Raw genomic sequence first — 18,849 nt, forward strand, 5'->3', positions numbered from 1 at the left:
GTGGGTCTTGAGGCTGCTGAGGGGCTCCTGTCAGCGTGGATGCGGGCCCACAATTTTCTGAAACCTCCCCGCGGGTCCTGAGGTGGCTCAGGGCTCCTGTCAGTGTGGACGTGGACCCACATCTTCTTGAAGACTCCCCGCTGGTCCTGAGGCAGCCCAGGGGCTCCTGTCAGGGTGGATGCGGGCCCACATCTTCCTAAAGCCTCACCGCGGGTCCTGAGGAGACTGGGGCTCCTGTCAGCATGAACGAGACCCAATTTCCCCCTGAAGACTTCCTGAGGGTCCTGTGGAGGCTGCAGCTCATCAGCGTAGATGCGTCCCCACGTCCCCCTCAGGCCTCCCCAGCACAGGCTGGCTCCTGTTAGTGCAGGCAGAGGAGGCCTACTGCACATGCCTGCCCCATGGGAGGGGCCTGGCTCGGGCGCACCCTGTGGGACACTCAGGCGCTGCAGGAGGCTGTTCAGGAGGCAGTGCAGGAGGCAGCGGGTGCTACATGGGCCCCACCTGCCTCCTTTCAGGCTCCAGCTGGGGCCTGTTAATTTCGGAAACATCTCACTGAAAAGGAGCCCAACACCCTGCTTCCCCAGAAATACTTAAGGACAAGGAATTGGAGCCCACGGGTTGCAAAATGAAATGTGGACCAGACTTTTACCACGTCCTGCAAAACTCGCTCAACCCTCTTCCACTGTGGGCGGGACCGTGGGTTCGTGGAGCTGCCCTGGAAACAATGTGGAGGCCCCTCAGGAAGTTACAAATAGAGCCGTCCTGTGACCAGCAGGTGAACGGCCTGGAGATCACTCCGAAGATACAGATGCAGTGAGACTTGGGACACCTGCACCCCAATGTCCACTGCAGCTGTGTCTACAGTAGCCACACTGTGGGAGGAGACTCGGTGCCCTGTTGCAGATGATGGATAAAGAGGATGGGAGGTAGATGATGGTCATAGAGAGAGGAATGGTACTCAGCTATCAAAGAGAAGGAAATCTTGCCATTTGCAATGTTGTGGATAGAACTAAAGGGAAAATGTTAAGTGAAGTAAGTCACTCGGGATAGAGAATGACCGTGTGGTGTCATTCATAGGTAGAATTAAAGAAGCAAAGCAGATGAACATCAGTGAAGGGAAGGAGAAACAAATAAGATCAAAACAGATGCAGGAAATACAGACTCTTAATGATATGAAATGAACTGAGGGTCGCTGGAGGGGTGGGGGCATAACAGGGGAAATAGGAAAGTGCTGCGTCTCACTCTGTCCTGCTTCTCTAATACTGGTTTGTTGTCAGGGGTTATTTGTTGAGGAAGATGGATGTTATGGGTTTTTTTTTTCCTATTTCTAAGGTCTGCCACCATGATTTTGATAGGAATGACATTGAAACTGAGGGTGGCTTCAGGAACTGCGGACATTTTCACAAGATGAGGCTCCCACCCCACGAGCCCAGGACGGCCTCCCAGAGCCTGGTATGGCTCAGTGCACAAGTCTTGTGCTCCTTTGGTTCAGTCTCATTATTTATTCTCCTTGATGCTCCTGAGAAGGGAGTCACATCCGTCATTTCCTTCCTGAGTGCTCATTGTCGGTACACAAAAGGCTACTCTGCTCTGTAGGGTCAGTTTGTGTCCCATGACTTTACTGAACTCACTCCTAGTTCTAACAGGTTTATGTGGAGGCTCTGGGGTTGCCTGTTTCTAGTTCTGCATCTTCAGCATATAGGGACAGTGTGACGTCCCCCTTCCAGGTGTGGAACCTTTGCTATTTACAGCTTAATGTCCTAGAAAGCCCCACAATTTAATCAAAACTTAGCCCAGGCCAAGGGCAAGAAGCCCCTATTAGAATGAAAACAGAGCTCAATGCCCTTGAAGGTCCCATATCAAAATGTAAACAGAACTTGAGGAATTGCTCCAGCCCTTCTGGAGGTTCCTGAGACCAGCCCTTAAAACTAAGCTAAAACCCACCTCAGGGTCCAAGTCCATGCTCCGCTTGTTGGGTACACTTGGACACAAGCTCGAGGTGGTAAATAAACCCTCGTGTGTTTGCATCACTGTTGGCTTCTCGGAGGGTTCTCGGATTCGCAATCTTGGGCACGACAGTCTGAGATAAAAAAAGAAAACCAAAAGAAGCTCGGACGCCTGTAGAGTGAACGCAGGATTCTGAGAGAAGTGGCGGAGACCCGGGGACTTGAGGGATCTTCTGTGGAGGCCCCTGCAAACTGGGGGGCAGTATGCTAAGCCCCAGAGCCAGAGGACCCAGAGACCCCACCCGCATCCCGCCCATCTGGACCGGGTCTCTGGGAGGAGCACAGCGCCACCCGCTGGAGGCCAGACGCGCTGACGCCCACACCGCCTCAGACCCCGCAGATACATCTCACAGGCAGATGTGCACCTGACAATCAGCGCCATGGCCAATCCCCAGACCCTGCACAGACCACTCCCTGCCACCAAGGTGTCAGACCACAGAGGTTGCAGAGCTTCAGCTCTGCTTGGAAAGTAGGGTCTAGCTTCCTTTGTACTTTGTGCTTTATTTTCATTTATTTTCTTTGATTCTTTTTTATAAATTGCCTTATTTTAATTTTTATGTATGTACCTTATATATTTCTTATTTTTATTTTCATGGTACTTTAATTGTGTTTCTTATTTTGGGACTTAGACTCTTTTAACAACCAGACAAAAATAATCTGGTAGTTTTTTTGGGGAGGGCAGTTGTTATTGTTTTTCTTGGTTTTCTTTTTCTTCCGTCTTTCTTTTCTGGAAAAAATAATGAGATGGAGAAATTCACCTCCATAAAATAATATGAGGTAATACTCACAACCAGGAAGTCCATCAATACAAATATATGATGTCTAACTACAGTTTCGAACAATGATTATAAAGATAGCATCTGGGCTGGAAAAAGAGCACAGAAGAAAACTAGAGAATCCCTTACTGTAAATAAAAGAATTTAAATCTAGTCAGGCCAACGTTAAAAATGCTATAACTGAGATGCAGTACCAAGTGGAAGCATTAAAAACAAGGAAGGTTATGGACCATAGAGGCAGATTTCGGAACTCAGCCACTTATTAAAACAATAACATTCATATCATGGGAGACTCCCAAGATGAAGACAGAGGAAAGGTGGGCTTGCTCAGCCATTAGAAACGACAAATAACCACCTTTTCCTTCAACATGGTTGGAACTGGAAGGTATTATGCTGAGTGAAGTAAGTGAATCAGAGAAAGACAAATATTGTATGTTCTCATTCACTTGGGGAATATAGGTAATAGTGAAAGGGAATATAGGGGAAGGGAGAAGAAATGTGTGGGAAATATCAGAAAGGGAGACAGAATATAAAGACTCCTAACTCTGGGAAACGAACTAAGGGTGATATAAGGGGAGGAGGGCGGGGGTGGGGGTGAATGTGTGACGGGCACTGAGGGGGGCACTTGACGCGATGAGCACTACTGGGTGTTATTCTGTATGTTGGCAAATTGAACACCAATAAAAAGTAAATTTATTTTTAAGGAAAGAGAAAGAAAGAAAGAAAGAAAGAAAGAAAGAAAGAAAGAAAGAAAGAAAGAAAGAAAGAAAGAAAGAAAGAAAGGAAGGAAGGAAGGAAGAAAGAGTGGCACCTGTGTGGCTCAGTTAGTTAAGCTTCTGCCTTAGGGTCAGATCATGATCCAGGTCCCAAGGAAGGCTCCCTCTTCAGCAGGGAACCTGCTTCTCCCTCGCCCTCTGCCCCTCTAGCACATGTTTTTCACTCCTCTCTCTCTGAAATGAATAAAGATCATCTTTCAAAAAGAAACAAACAAACCCAGAGGGAAAAGAAATCTCCCATGTAGAAGATTTTCAAACAATTTGTGCAGACATTCCACCCTCAAGTTCCTGAGCATAGCTTCCCACTCTTAGGTGTGCAATACACATAGTAACTTCTTCTACAAAATATATTATGAAAAACTTAATAATAATAATAATAATAATAATAATAATAATAATAATAATAAAAGAATCATATTACTACGGAGAAACCTGACAAACACTACCTCAGCAAGATGATCAGATCAATACCAGGACTGATAAATCATGTTGATAGTATCTATCCTTTATATGATATAATAAAAATGGCATTATATCTCTGTATATAATCCACAAAAACAGTTCAATCATGAGATAAACAACAGATATGTCCCAACTGAGGGAAATTTTACAAAATACTCTACTTCTCAACGTGTTCCAGTTCAACAACAACAAGGAAAGGCTACGAGACTGTCACAATCCAGAGGAGCCTAAGAAAACATGAGGACAAATGGAGTGTGGTATGAGGGATGGTGATTTAGCAAAAACTAAGGAAATCTGAATAAAGTATGGTCTCTTGTTATTGCGAAAATTTTAATATTGATTCATTAGCTAATATTTGTACTGTACTGATATAAGATATCGATTATTGGGGAAATTGAGTGCAAGTGCATGAGAATTCTCTGTACTATCTTCCCAATTTCCTTATAAATCTTTGTTTTCTTTCTAAAAAATAGGATTTAATTTGAAAATTGAACACGTATAATGCCTCCTCAACATGAAAAGCAGTAAAGGATAATAAATAGCAAAAATCAGATAAAAATACTTCTAGTACAATAGACACCATATTGCAAGTGCATTTAAATTTAGCAATGTATAACATTTATTTCCTTGACCTTTGACTTCCAAAGAGTTCAAAGTGTTTCGTGTCAGTTGAAATAGGGGAAGAATCTCAGGGAAGAATCCTTCACATAATAATAGGAACATTGGTACTAATGTCTCTCAATTATTTCCAAATCCATAAAGATGCATTTCCTGATGAGTGACTGAGCTGTGAAGAAAAAGATGAGAAACACTCATCCCTTTGAATTACTTGTGTCAGAATATTTTAACCATAGTATTATGGATAGTAAATTATCCTTATTAACAGGAAATACGTCTGAGTGGAATCTGAGCAATCAGATGGGCAGAGGAAAAATGCTTTATCTCGCTCCTGCACTTTTAAAGACAAGGGAGAACTTTTCTATGTACAAAGTCAGTTGTCAAGATAGCCTTAGGGAATAAGAGTCTGCAGCATGGAATCCTGTTGCACTGCCGGGACGCCTGTGCCCCAGGTCTTCCTGATCTCAAATCTCTGGGCCTGTCCCACAAAACAGGCTGCCATGCTGAGGTCATTTGCAATTTCTCTCTTAGGAGCTCCAGGGAGGGGGGCATGAGCTAGATAGGACGGGACGGGATGCTTGGAGGCCGAGAACATTACGGCCATTCTACTTTAAGTTCAGTATTAGCACACACCAGCAATCCCAGGCCCCTGTGAAGAAAGCTGAAATTTGCATTACTTCAGTTACTGGAAAAAAACAAGTTTACAGCTTAATTTCTTAGAAAGCCCCACAATAGAATAAAAACTGAGCCTAAGCAAAGGGCTGGACACCCCAATTAGAATGAGAGGAGAGCTCAATGCCCTTGAAGGCCCCATATCAAAATGTAAACAGAACTTGAGGAATTGCTCCAGCTCTTCTGGACATCCCCGAGACCAGCCCTTAAAACTAAGCTATCACCTTCCTCGGGGTCCAAATACCTGTTCCACTGTGTGGCCTATACTTGAACACATGCTCGAGTTTGTAAAACAACCCTTGGGTGTTTGCATCAGTGTTGGCTCCTTAGTGGTTTCTCAGATTCGCCATCTTGGGCACAACACCCCCATGACCCTTCCCCACCTGGACTGGCCTCCTGTCCCCTCCCACCCAGGTTGACCCTCAGTCACTTCCCCGCCCACTACAGCTGGGCACAGGCCCTCACACAGTTCCACAGGCACGGTGAGCATTCCTGCCGTCCCCAGCCTCCCAGGGGAAGGAAGGAGATTTCGGCAGGACACACTCCCATGGTGGCCCCAGGGCTCCCTGCCCAGGAGAGCACAAGGTGACAGGTCGGGGTCTGTGTCCCTGATGCCAGCTCCTCCTCCCCGTTTTTCCCACAGGAAATGAAGGAGGAGGCACTGGTCTCCTCCAGGGACATCACGCAGGTGGACCTGGACGTCAACAGGACGTTCAGCAGTCACATCATACTTTGGGACTACTACGGGATAGGGTGAGGTTGAGGGGCCAGGGGGGATCAAGACCCAGGAGAGTACCGGGGGATTCTGGGTAGGGAAAACGGGGCTTCCGAGTCGGGGGGCAGAACAGCAACCAACAACACACCGCTCCATGGTAGGGTGTTGGGGATTACCTCTGTGCCCCCACCCCCGGGGCCTCAGACATGAGGAGGCCACTAGGATGGGGTCTCCAGGACTTGCCATGGGAGCTGAACCCCAAAGGGGAGAGGGACGACCCCCTGAGAAGCAGGGGATGGGTTGATGGCGTGGGGGACAGGAACCGAACCTGGGTGCCAGGCGGAATGGCCGCAGCGGAGCAGGACACACTTCGATCCCATGAGGGTCAGACGGGTCAGAGTAACACCCACTCTCGGTGCTTTACAGGTTTCTAAAATTCTATGCATTTAATTTGAGACAATTTGCAATTTGAAAACACACATAGTATGATGAACCCCAGATAATGCCCCTGGTCCAGCCAGGGTCCTGCACTGACCACACCATGCCCCAGGGGCAGATGTCACAGCAAACCCCAGACTGGAGTCTCCTTTAAGTGTAGACGTCTCCTTGTGCATCTTAGAGGAAGGGGATGCCCTGTGTCAGCAGGCCCACCACGACATCCCCCTCATTCCCCACTCCCACTCCATCAGCCTACATCATCATTCCCCATGGCATCCCACCTACACCATCCCCCTCAAACCCACACAGCCCCACACAATCCCCACCCACACTATACCCCAACACCATCCCCCCTACATCATCCCCCATAATCCACCACCATCATACCCCTGCCCCCACACAATCCACCCCCACACCAATGGCTCCCAGCAAGGACGCGGTGCAGGTGCCCCCTGTGGGACATACTCAGCCTCCCCGGGGTTCTCTGGAAACCCTGCTCCCATCAGAAGCCTGGGTGTCCCATAGAGTAGCCAGGGGTTGCAGGGAGGAGGGAAGACAGGGAGCCCCTGAAAGGGTGTGTGCAGGTGAGTGGTGCTGAGTATGCACTGTGCCCTGTCTCCGCCCACTGTCCCTCCCAGAGGGTGGCTTACACTGCACAGAACACCAGCCCCTAACCAGGGGTATCTGGACTGGCCTGGCCCCGGGCTCTGTGAGGGTGGGTGTGATTTGAGCCCCCGCCCCAGTCCCAACAAAAAGACTAATGGGATCCAGCCCCCCATGGCCCTGTCCAGCGCTGGATTCTGGCCCCACGCTGAGCGAGCCCTCTCACAACTGGATGTGGCCTTCTGGGCCCTGGGGGTGCCCCACAGATCTAGGTCGCTGACCTGGGGCAGCCCTGGGGATCCCGGGACACCCAAGGTTGGAGAGAGCAGAGGTGGGCCGGTGGGGCCCACCCAAACCCACACCAGGAGGCAGGCTCCTCCAGGTGCTGGGGCCCCAGGGGCCTAGTGGCTGGGGTCCAGCTGCCCTGTGGGGACCCAGCTAGGAACCCATGAGCTGCAGGTCAAGGTCAGCTCTGCTGTCCTCAGAACCGTCTCTCAGGCTGAAACCTCAGGACACATGCCCCCACCCGAGGTCCACACGTGCTCCCAGGTGGGGGACTCCAGCACTCACACCCCACCCATGTGATTCTTGCCCTCCCCTAAAGGACAGACATTCCCTCCACAGGGAAGGTGCACACCCTCCACTCTAAGCCCGTTTGCTGTAGAATGTCAATAAAGTGTTGTGGTGCGAAAATGCACAGCCAGCCCGTTTCTGTGTCTCCCAGAACTCTATGAACAGGGCGTGGACAGACCCACAGAGAGGAGGAGGGGGCACCACCCAGTCCCCAAACAGCCCCTGCATGGGCACTGCAAGGCACACAAGCTGACGTCCCCACGTGCCTTCCAGGGGCGGCCAGATGCCAGGGTCAGGACCCCACAAACTATACTGGGACTCAGCCTGTGTCCCCGGGCCAGGAGGGCCTGGGACAGAGTGATGGCCAAGGAGCCTCAGGTCACCAGGGTCTCTGTAAAGGGACCTGGGATGTCTGTGCTCCCTCTGTCAAGGGGGCAGAGGCTGGCTGGTTTCTGGGGTACTTCCTCCTCTCCCTGCATCTCTGTGCCTGTGTGCCTGGGGAACAGAGGGCCTGTGGGGCCATCAGCGTGACCCTGGAAGGGATGTCAGGACAGTAGGCCCTTGTGTTGTGCCCAGGATTGCAAATCCAAGAAACCACCGATGAGCCGACATCGATGCAAACTTCCGAGGATTTCTTTACAAGCTGGAGCTTGAGTCCAAGTGCACCCAACACAGCGGAGCAGGGATTTGGACCCTGAGACTAAGAGGCATAGCAGCTTTATACAGGCCAGTGGCCCATGGGATACACAGAAAGTTGCACAGTCGTGTCGGTCCACGTGCAGGTGGCCGAATGAATTATACCTTAACCTATAGTATCCACTTGACCTGGCCTATTACTTTGGTCAGAATCGGCGTGCAGTTTTGGCGGGCACAAAGCAGAGTTACATTTTTATGAGCCTATTTCTGATTAGGGTGTGCCCAGCGGCTTGACTGGGTTGGGGCAGCGCCTTAAGACATAAGCAGGACATGAGGGGGTCATAGGGGAGGTGGCGGGTGTAGCACAAAATGGAATCAGTCCTGCTCTACTTGTCCAGGGGTAGGGGATTTTTGTTATATTTCCTGGGTCCCACACTTGCAGATCACGCACCTGGGCCACCCTCACCAAATGGACTCAGTGTGCACACCTTGTGGTGTTGGATATCTCACACCAGTGTGTAGAGGGCACCCCTCCTCACCCTAGTGAGTAGGGACTGGGTGAACATGGTGCTCGGCCTGAAGACCAGGCAGCACAGGGCACTGAGGAACCCCAGCCCCATCACCACCCCTACTCCCACACACAGGTTCCCCAAGGCTCCCCATAATGGGCACCCGGCGCCTCTGGAGATCCCCCCAGGGCAGCCCCGAGGTCTGGCTCCCTGCTGAGAGGCATCGGGAGAAGAGAAGCAGGCGGCGCTTGGGGAGATCCACTGCTGGACATGGGAATGTGGCCCAGCCAGAACTTCCACCTCAGCTGACCCTCCAGCTGAAATTCATGACAGGAGCGAGCCCCGGGTCGGCCAGGAGAGCCCAGCTAGCCACCCAGCATCAGCACCAGAAATGATGTTGTACCAACAATTTCGGCGTTTGGGTGACCCAGCCAGATGATCCGATAACTGCACGTGATAGCTTCATGTGATAGACACACAAACACCCCAAAACCAACAAAAGTCAGAATCCCCCCAATGTTGTCAAACAGCAGCTGGATGGTTACATACACAATGCTGTGGTCCCCAATAGGATACCTGGAAGACGCTATAAACCATGACTGCAGAGGTGCTGGAGGCACGGAGATGTGCCTCTTGTGTTCCAAAAAGGAGCGCAGAGGGGCAGGAAGCATCCTCTGGAGTGGGGGGCCCTCCTAGGAAAGGACACCAGGTCCCTGTGAAGGCCACGGATGGTGAAATTTTCCTCCTCTCTTTCAGCTTCTGCTTTTCCTACTAAATGCCATTTTCCTCAATCATAATAGCAAAAATTTGTTTTAAGTTTTTAAATTTCTTTTTATTGGAGTCCAATTTGTATGAATTCTTTCTTCAGCAAGGGTATCATTCAGGATAGAGAGAAAGATTTTCCCAGACAGGCAAAGTATAAAGGAGTTCATGACCACTAAACCAGTCCAGTAAGGAATTTTCAGAAGAACTATTCTAGTGGGGGAAAAAAGAGACCAAAAGCAACAAAGACTAGAAAGGACCAGAGTATGTCACCAGAAACACCAACTCTACCGGTAACACAAAGGCACAAAGTTCATATCTTTGAATAAGCACTCTGAATGCTGATGCTAAATGCTCCAATCAAAAGATATAGGGTATCAGAGTGCCTTAAAAAACAGGATCCGGGATGCCTGGGTGGCTCTGGGTTTGAGCCTCTGCCTTTGACTCAGGGTGTGATCCTAGAGTCTGGGATCGAGTCCCATATTGGGCTCCTGGTGGGGAGCCTGCTTCACTCTTGGCCTAATTTTCTGCCTGTCTCTCTCTCTCTCTCTCTCTCTCATTCTCTCATGCTCTCAAAAATAAAATCGTTATTAAAAAAACAATTCCGTCGGTATGCTGCCTACTAGATGCTCACCTTAGACCTATAGAAAACAGCAGATTGAAAGTCAGGGGATGGAAAATCATCTATCACGCTAATGGTTATGAAAAGAAAGCTGGAGGACCAATACTTATATTAGAAAAACTAGATTTGAAACCAAACCCTAGGGGACACCTGGTGGCTCAGTGGTTGAGCATCTGCCTTTGGCTCAGGGTGTATACCTGGGATCCCAGGATCGCGTCCCACATCGGCATCCCTTTGGGGAGCCTGTCTCTCCATCTGCCTATGTTTCTGCCTCTGCTTCTCTGTGTATCTCTCATGAATAAATAAATGAAATATTTAATCTCAAAAAAGAATGAACAAATAATGTAAGAAGTGATGAAGAAGGGCATTATTTCATAGTTAAAAAGACTCTCTATATCAATCAAAGAACTAAATATTTATGCTGCCAACATGGGAGTACCTAAATATGGAAACCAAATACCAACAAACGTACAGGAACTGACTGTATTGAAAATAATACAATGACAGGGGATTTTAAAACCCACCCACTTATGGCAATGGACTGATCGTCTATGCAAAAAATCAACATGGGAACAATAGCCTTGACACACTGGATGACAGGGACTCAACAGATATAGTCTGAACATTTCTTCCTAAAGCAGAATACACATTCCTTTCAAGTGCACATGGGACATTCTCCAGCACAGATCATATCATGGGCCACAAATCAGCCCTCAACAGGTACAACAGGTACAAGAAGTTGATATCACACCCTGTATATTTTTGACTACGACGCTATGAAACTCGAAGTTGACAGTAAGAAAAAATTTGGACAGACCAAAAATATGTGGAGATTATGAACATCCTACTAGAGAATGAATGGAGCAACCAGGAAATTAAAGAGGAAATTTAAAACAAATGAAAATGAAAACATGTTTCTCCAAACCTCTGGGATGTAGCAAAGGCAGTCCAAAGGGAGAAATACATAGCAATACAGGCTTACCTCAGGAAACAAGAAGTCTGGGATCGCTGGGTGATGCAGCAGTTTAGCGCCTGCCTTTGGCTCAGGGCGCGATCCTGGAGACCCGGGATTGAATCCCACGTCGGGCTCTCGGTGCATGGAGCCTGCTTCTCCCTCTGCCTATGTCTCTGCCTCTCTCTCTGTGTGACTATGATAAATAAATAAAAAGTAAATAAAATGTTTTTTAAAAAAAGGAAACAAGAAGTCTCTAATACACAATCTAACCCTACAGCTAAAGGAGATGGAAAAGGCATAGCAAACAAAGCCTAAAGCCTACAGAAGATGGGAAAAAATAAAGATAAGAGCAGAAATAAACAATACAGAAATAAAAAAACAGTAGAATGGAATAAAAAACTAAGAGCTGGTTCTTCAGAATAATTAATAAAATGGATCAAGCCCTAGCCAGCCTTATCAACGAGAAAAGAGAAAAGACCTAAATAAATAAAATCACAAATGAGAGAAGAGAGATCACAATCAACACCAGAAAAATAAGACAGTTATAAGGGAAAACTATGAAAGCTTATACACTAACATACTGGAAGAAATGGAGGAAATGGACAAATCCCTTGAAATGTGTAAATGAGCAAAACTGAAATAGGAAGAAATAGAAAATGTGAACAGACCCATAAATAGCAAAGGAATTGAATCAGCAAGGCACCTGGGTGCCTCAGTGGTTGAGCATCTGCTTTGGCTCAGGTCATGATCCCGGGGTCCTGGGGGATCACGTCCCACATCAGGCTTCCCACATAGAGCCTCATTTTCCCTCTGCCTCTCTGTGTCTCTCATGAATACTTAAGTAAAGGTGCAGCCACTGTGGAAAACAGTCTGGAGGGTCCTCGAGAAGTTAAAAATAAGGGATCCCTGGGTGGCACAGCGGTTTGGTGCCTGCCTTTGGCCCAGGGCGTGATTCTGGAGACCCAGGATCGAATCCCACATCGGGCTCCCTGTCCATGTAACCTGCTTCTCCCTCTGCCTGTGTCTCTGCCCCTCTCTCTGTGACTATCATAAAAAATTTTTGAAAAAAGAAGTTAAAAATAGAGTTACCCTCTGATTCCAAAATTAAACAGCTAGGTATTTACCCTGAGGATACAAAAGTAGTTTATTAGATTCAAAGAGGGACACGCAGCCCGGTGTTGGTAGCAGCGTTATCAACAACAGCCAATCTGTGGATACAGCTAAAATGTCCACCGACAGATGAATGGGCAGAGATGATGTGGTAAATATACACACTGCGACATCACTGGGTCATCAGAAGGGATGAAATGAAGCCATTTCCAATGACGTGGGAGAATTGGAAAGACTTATGCTAAATGAACTCAGTCAGTCAGAGAAAGACAGATACCACATACCATACAATTGCATTAACATGTGAATTTTAGGAAACCAAACAAACTGGAAAACCAAACAAACTGGAGAGATGAGAGAAGCAAACCAAGATACACACTCTTAACCACACAGAATAAACTAATAAATACCAGAGGAAGGTGGGGAGGGGAGGTGAATCAGGGGATGGGGATTGTGGAAGTCACCTCTGACCAGTACCAGGCGTTGTATCCAAGGGTTGAATCACTATGTGGTAAACCTGAAACTATATCATACTGTGTTTACAAACAGGAATTCAAGTAAAACTTTAAAATAATAATTGGTAGTATTGATGAAAAATGTGCGCAATAGAGATAAAATCAGAAAGGCAACTGAAAATCCAAATAAAGAGTCTTTAGAGTCACAAATCCCCTCCTTAGCTCAGCTCGGGAGAAGCCTGCCATGTCTTTTCTGACCCCAGCAGAAGCCTGGATTTTCATTCTCTGGGGAGGCCACTGACTTGGTGGAGTCAAGCTATCTTTGAACCCAAAACCTAAATAGAGTGCATAAAACTAAACTGCCCAAGATGCTAGGAGTCCCAGTGCAGGACATGCCAAGACCCAAACTCTAACCATACACAGACATAAGCCTAACCCTACACTTAAGCCTAATGTTAACCTAAACCTTAAACAAGACCTATCACTAATCGAAAAACAAACACAAACCCCAAGACCGAAATGTGGACCAGACTTTTACCAAGTTCCGCAAAACTCACTCAACCCTCTTCCACTGTGGGCGGAACCGCGGGCTGGTGCAGCCGCCCTGGAAACAGTGTGGAGGCTCCTCAGGAAGTTACAAATAGAGCTGTAGGGTCAGTTTGTGTCCCCTGACTTTACTGAACTCACTCCTTAGTTCTAACAGGTTTTGGTGGAGGCTCTCAGGTTTCCTGTTTCTAGTACCACCTCTTCAGCATATAGGGACAGTGTGAGTTCCCCTTCCAGTTGTGAAACCTTTACTGTTCACATCTTAATGTCCTAGAAAGTCCCACAATAGAATAAAAACTGAGTCCAGGGATCCCTGGGTGGCGCAGCGGTTTGGCGCCTCCCTTTGGCCCAGGGCGCGATCCTGGAGACCCGGGATCGAATCCCACGTCGGGCTCCCGGTGCATGGAGCCTGCTTCTCCCTCTGCCTGTGTCTCTGCCTCTCTCTCTCTCTGTGACTATCATAAGTAAATAAAAATCTAAAAAAAAAAAAAAAAAACTGAGTCCAGCTCAAGGGCAGGAAGCCCCTATTAGAATGAGAACAGAGCTCAATGCCCTAGAAGGCCCCATATCAAAATGTAAACAGAACTTGAGGAATTGCTCCAGCCCTCCTGGAGGTCCCAAGACCAGCCCTTAAAACTAAGCTAAAACCCACCTCGGGGTCCAAGTCCCTGCTCCGCTCTGTCGGGTATACTTGGACACAAGCTCAAGCTTGTAAATAAACCCTCGTGTGTTTACATCGGAGTCGACATCTCGGTGGTTTCTCGGATTCGCAATCTTGGGCACAACAGTCTGATATAAAAAAAACAAAACCAAAAGAAGCTCGGACGCAGGCAGAGTAAAAGCAGGGTTCTGAGAGAAGCAGCGGAGACCTGGGGGCCTAGCGGCTCTTCTGTCGAAGCCCCTGCAGACAGGTGGGGGGGGGCGGAAAACTCAGCCCCAGAGCCAGAGGATCCAGGGTCCCCACCCGCATCCCGCCCATCAGCACAGAGACTCAGGGAGCAGCACAGTGCTGCCCACTGGAGGCCAGAGACGCTGATGCCCACCCCGCCTCTGACCCGACAGGTGCATCTCCCTGGCAGATGTGCACCTGAGAATCAGTGCCAAGACCCATTCCGAGACCCTGCACAGACCATTCGCTGCCAGCAAGTTGTCGGACCACAGAGGCAGCAGAGCTTCAGCTCTGCCTCGAAAGTACAGACTAGATTCCTTTGTACTTTGTGCTTTATTTTCATTTATTTTCTTTGATTCTTTTTTATTAATTGCCTTATTTTAATTTTTCTGTATGTACCGTATATATGTCTTATTTTTACTTTCATGATACTTTAATTGTTTTTCTTACTTTGGGATTTAGAATCTTTAACAAGCAGGCAAAAATAATCTGGTGGGTTTTTTTGGGGGGGGGGAGGGCAGTTGTTATTGTTTTTCTTGGTTTTCTTTTTCTTCCTTCTTTCTTTTCTGGAAAAAATAATGAGATGGAGAAATTCACCTCCATAAAATAACATGAGGTTCTACTCACAGCCAGGAAGTTCATCAATACAAATATATGATGTCTAACTACAGTTTAAAACAATGATTATAAAGACAGCAGCTGGGCTAGAAAAAGAGCACAGAAGAGAACTAGAGAAACCTTTACTGTAGAAATAAAAGAACTAAAATCTAGTCAGGCCAATGTTAAAAATGCTATAACTGAGATGCAGTGCCAAGTGGAAGCCTTCAAAACAAGAAAGGTTATGGACCACAAGACAGACGTAGGGAAGTCAGCCACTTATTAAAACAATAATATTCATATCATGGGAGACACAGAAGATGAAGAGATAGAAAAGGTGGGAATTGCTCAGACATTAGAAATGACAAATACCCACCATTTGATTCAACGTGGATGGAACTGGAAGGTATTATGCTGAGTGAAGTAAGTCAATCGGAGAAGGACAAACATTGTATGTTCTCATTCACTTGGGGAATATAAATAAGAGTGAAAGGGAATATAAGGGAATGGAGAAGAAATGTGTGGGAAATATCAGAAAGGGAGACAGAACATAAAGACTCCTAACTCTGGGAAATGAACTAGGGGTGATGGAAGGGGAGGAGGGTGGGTGTGGGTGTGAATGGATGACGGGTACTGACAGGCTGAGCACTGTGTGTTGTTCTGTATGTGGGCAATTGAACACCAATAAAAAGTAAATTTATTATTAAAAAAAAGAAAAAGAAAGAAAAAGTGGCATCTGGGTGGCTCAGTCACTTAAGCTTCTGCCTTAGGCTCAGATCATGATCCATGTCCCAAGGCAGGCTCCCTGTTCAGCAGGGAACCTGCTTCTCCCTCTCCATCTGCCCCTCTCGCTCTTGGTTATTCTCTCCTCTCTCTTTCAAATAAATTAATGACACCTTTAAAAAGAAACAAACAAACAAACCCAGAAGGACAAAAATCTCCCATGTAGAAGAATTTCAAAGAAGTTGTGCAGACATTCCACCCTCAAGTTGATTAGCATAGCTTCCCACTCTTATTTCTGGAAGACACATAGTAACTTCCTTCTACAAAATATAATATGAAAATCAGTATACAAAATTGATACAATAAGAAGAAGAAGAAGAAGAAGAAGAAGAAGAAGAAGAAGAAGAAGAAGAAGAAGAAGAAGAAGAAGAATCACTTTACTATGGAGAAAGCTGACAAACACGACCTCAGCAAGATGATCAGATCGATACGAAGACTGATAAATCATGTTGATAATATCTATCCTTTATATGATATAATGAAAATGGCAGTATATCTCTGTATATAATCCACAAAAACAGTTTAATCATGAGATAAAAAACAGACATTTCCCAACTGAGGTAAATTTTACAAAATACTCTACTTCTCAATGTGTTCCAGTTCAACGATAACAAGGAAAGGCTGAAAGACTGTCACAATCCAGAGGAGCCTAAGAAAACATGAGTACAAATGGAATGGGATATGAGGGATGGTAATTTAGCAAAAACTAAGGAAATCTGAATAAAGTATGGTCTTTGGTTAATGAGAATATTTTAATATTGATTCAAGGCTAATATTGTACCTTCCTAATATACCACCACCATCATATCCCTACCCCACAACATCCACCCCCACACCATCCGCCCCCAGCAAGGACCCAGTGCAGCTGCCCCCTGTGGGACATGCTCAGCCTCCCTGGGGTTCTCTGGATACCCTGCTCCCATCAGAAGCCCAATTCTCCCATAGAGAACCCAGAGGTTGCAGGGAGGAAGGAAGGCAGAGATCCCTGAAAGGCTGGGAGTAGGTGAGTGGTGCAGAGGACACATTGGGCCCTGCTCTCGCCCACTGTCCATCTTGGAGGGCGGCACACCCTGCACAGGACACCAGCCCCTAACCCAAAGGGACCTGGGCTGACCTGGCCCCACGCTCTGTGGGGGCTGAGGTGATTTGAGCCCCACCCAGGCCCAAAACAAAGACTAATGGGATCCAGGTCCCCATGGTCCTGGCCAGCCCTGGATTCTGGCCCCAGGCTGAGCGAGCCCTCTCACAGGTGGATGTGGCCTCCTTGGCCCTGGGAATGCCCCACAGATCCAGGTCACTAACCTAGGGCAGGCCGGGGGATCCCGGGACACCCCAGGGTGGGGAGTGGATGGATAGGCCGGTTGGCCCCACCCAACCCCACACCAGGAGGCAGGCTCTTCTAGGTATTGGGGCCCCAGAGGGCCCAAGGCAGGTGTCCATCTGCCCTGTGGGTCCCAGGACAGGAGCCCATGAGCTGCAGGTCCAGGTCATTTCTGCTGTCCTCAGAACAGTCACTCAGGATGAAATCTCAGGACACACGCCCCCACCTGGAGTCCACACATGTTCCCACAATGTGGACTCTAGCACCCGCCCTCCACATCTTGTGATTATTGCCCTCCCCTAAAGGACAGAAAGGTCTCCCTCCCCAGGGGAAGGCGCGCATTAGGCTCTGAGCCCCTTTGCTGTAGAAAGTCAATAAAGTGTTGTGCGAAAATGCACAGCCAGCCCGTTTCTGTGTCTCCCAGAACTCTGTGCATGGGGCGTGGAGAGACACCCAGAGAGGAGGAAGGGGCACAATCCAGGCCCCAAACAGCCCCTGCAGGGGCGCCACCAGGTACACAGAGCTGATGTCCCCACATGCCATCCAGGGGCAGCCAGACGCCAGGGTCAGGACCCCACAGACTTTGCTTGGACTCAGGCTGTGTCCCCCGGGCCAGGGGGGGCTGGGACAGAGTGACAGCCAGGGAGCTTCAGGTCACCAGGGTCTGTGCACAGCGACCAGGAGGTCTGTGCACCCTCTGTCCTGATGAATGAGGATGGCTGAGTTCCGGGGCACTTATTCCCCTCCCCGCTTCCCCATGCCTGTGTGCCTGGGGCACAGAGGGCCTGTGGGGTGGTCAGCGTGGCCCCGGAAGGGATGTCAGGACACCAGGCCCTGGTGTTGTGCCCAAGATTGTAAATCAGGGAAACAACCAAGGAGCCCACACCGATGGAAACTCCCGAGGGTTTCTTTACAAGCTGAAGCTTGGGTGTAATTGCACCCAACACAGTGGAGCAGGGACGTGGATCCCGAGAATAAGAGGCATAGCAGCTTTATAGGGGCCAGTGGCCCATGGAATACGCAGAAAGTTGCACAGTCATGCCGGTCCACACGCAGGTGGCCAATTGAATTACACCTTACCAAATAGTATCCACTTGAGCTGGCCTATTACTTTGGTCAGAATCGTCGCACAGTTTTGGGGGGCACAAAGCAGGGAGGGTTACATTGTTATGAGCCAATTTCAGAATAGGGTGTGCCCAGCGGCCTGACTAGGGTGTGGCAGCGCCTTAAGCAAAAAGCAGCTCATGTGAGGGTCATAGGGGAGGAGGCGGGTGTAGCACAAAATGGAATCAGTCCTGCTCTGCTTGTCCAGGGGTAGGGGATTTTTGTTAACTTTCCTGGGTCCCACACTTGCAGCTCACGAACCTGGGCCACCCTCACCAGGTGGACTCAGCCTGCACACCTTGTGGTGCTGGATCTCTCATACCAGCATGTGGAGGGCACCCTCCTCTCCCTAGTGAGTAGGGGCTGGGTGAGCATGGGGCTCGCCAGAAGGCCTGGCAGCACAGGGGACCAAGAACCCCAGCCCAGATCCCAACTCGACTCCCACACACAGGCAGCAACAGGGCTCCCCGCCATGGGCAGCTACCTCCTCAGGATCTCCCCCCAGGGCGGCGCTGAGGTCTGGCTCCCTGCTGGAGAGGCATCGGGGAGAAGAGAAACAGCAGGCGCTCAGTGGGACCCCCTGCCAGATATAGGAATTTGGCCAAGTCGGACCTTCCAGCTCAGCTGACTCTCCAGCAGAAAGTCACTGCAGGAGCGAGCCCCCAGTCGGCAAGGAGAGTCCAGCTATCTACCCAGCACCAGCACCAGAAATGATGTTGTGCCAACCATTTCGGCATTTGGGTGACCCAGCCAGAGGATCAGATAGCTGCACGTGATATCTGCATGTGATAGTCACACACACAAGCAAAAACCAACAAAAGGGGATCCCTGGGTGGCGCAGTGGTTTAGCGCCTGCCTTTGACCCAGGGCGCGATCCTGGAGACGCGGGATCAGATCCCATGTCGGGCTCCCGGTGCA

This window comes from Canis lupus, chromosome 21 (genome assembly GCF_048164855.1).
Source record: "Canis lupus baileyi chromosome 21, mCanLup2.hap1, whole genome shotgun sequence".
NCBI classification, from domain to species: Eukaryota; Metazoa; Chordata; class Mammalia; order Carnivora; family Canidae; genus Canis; species Canis lupus.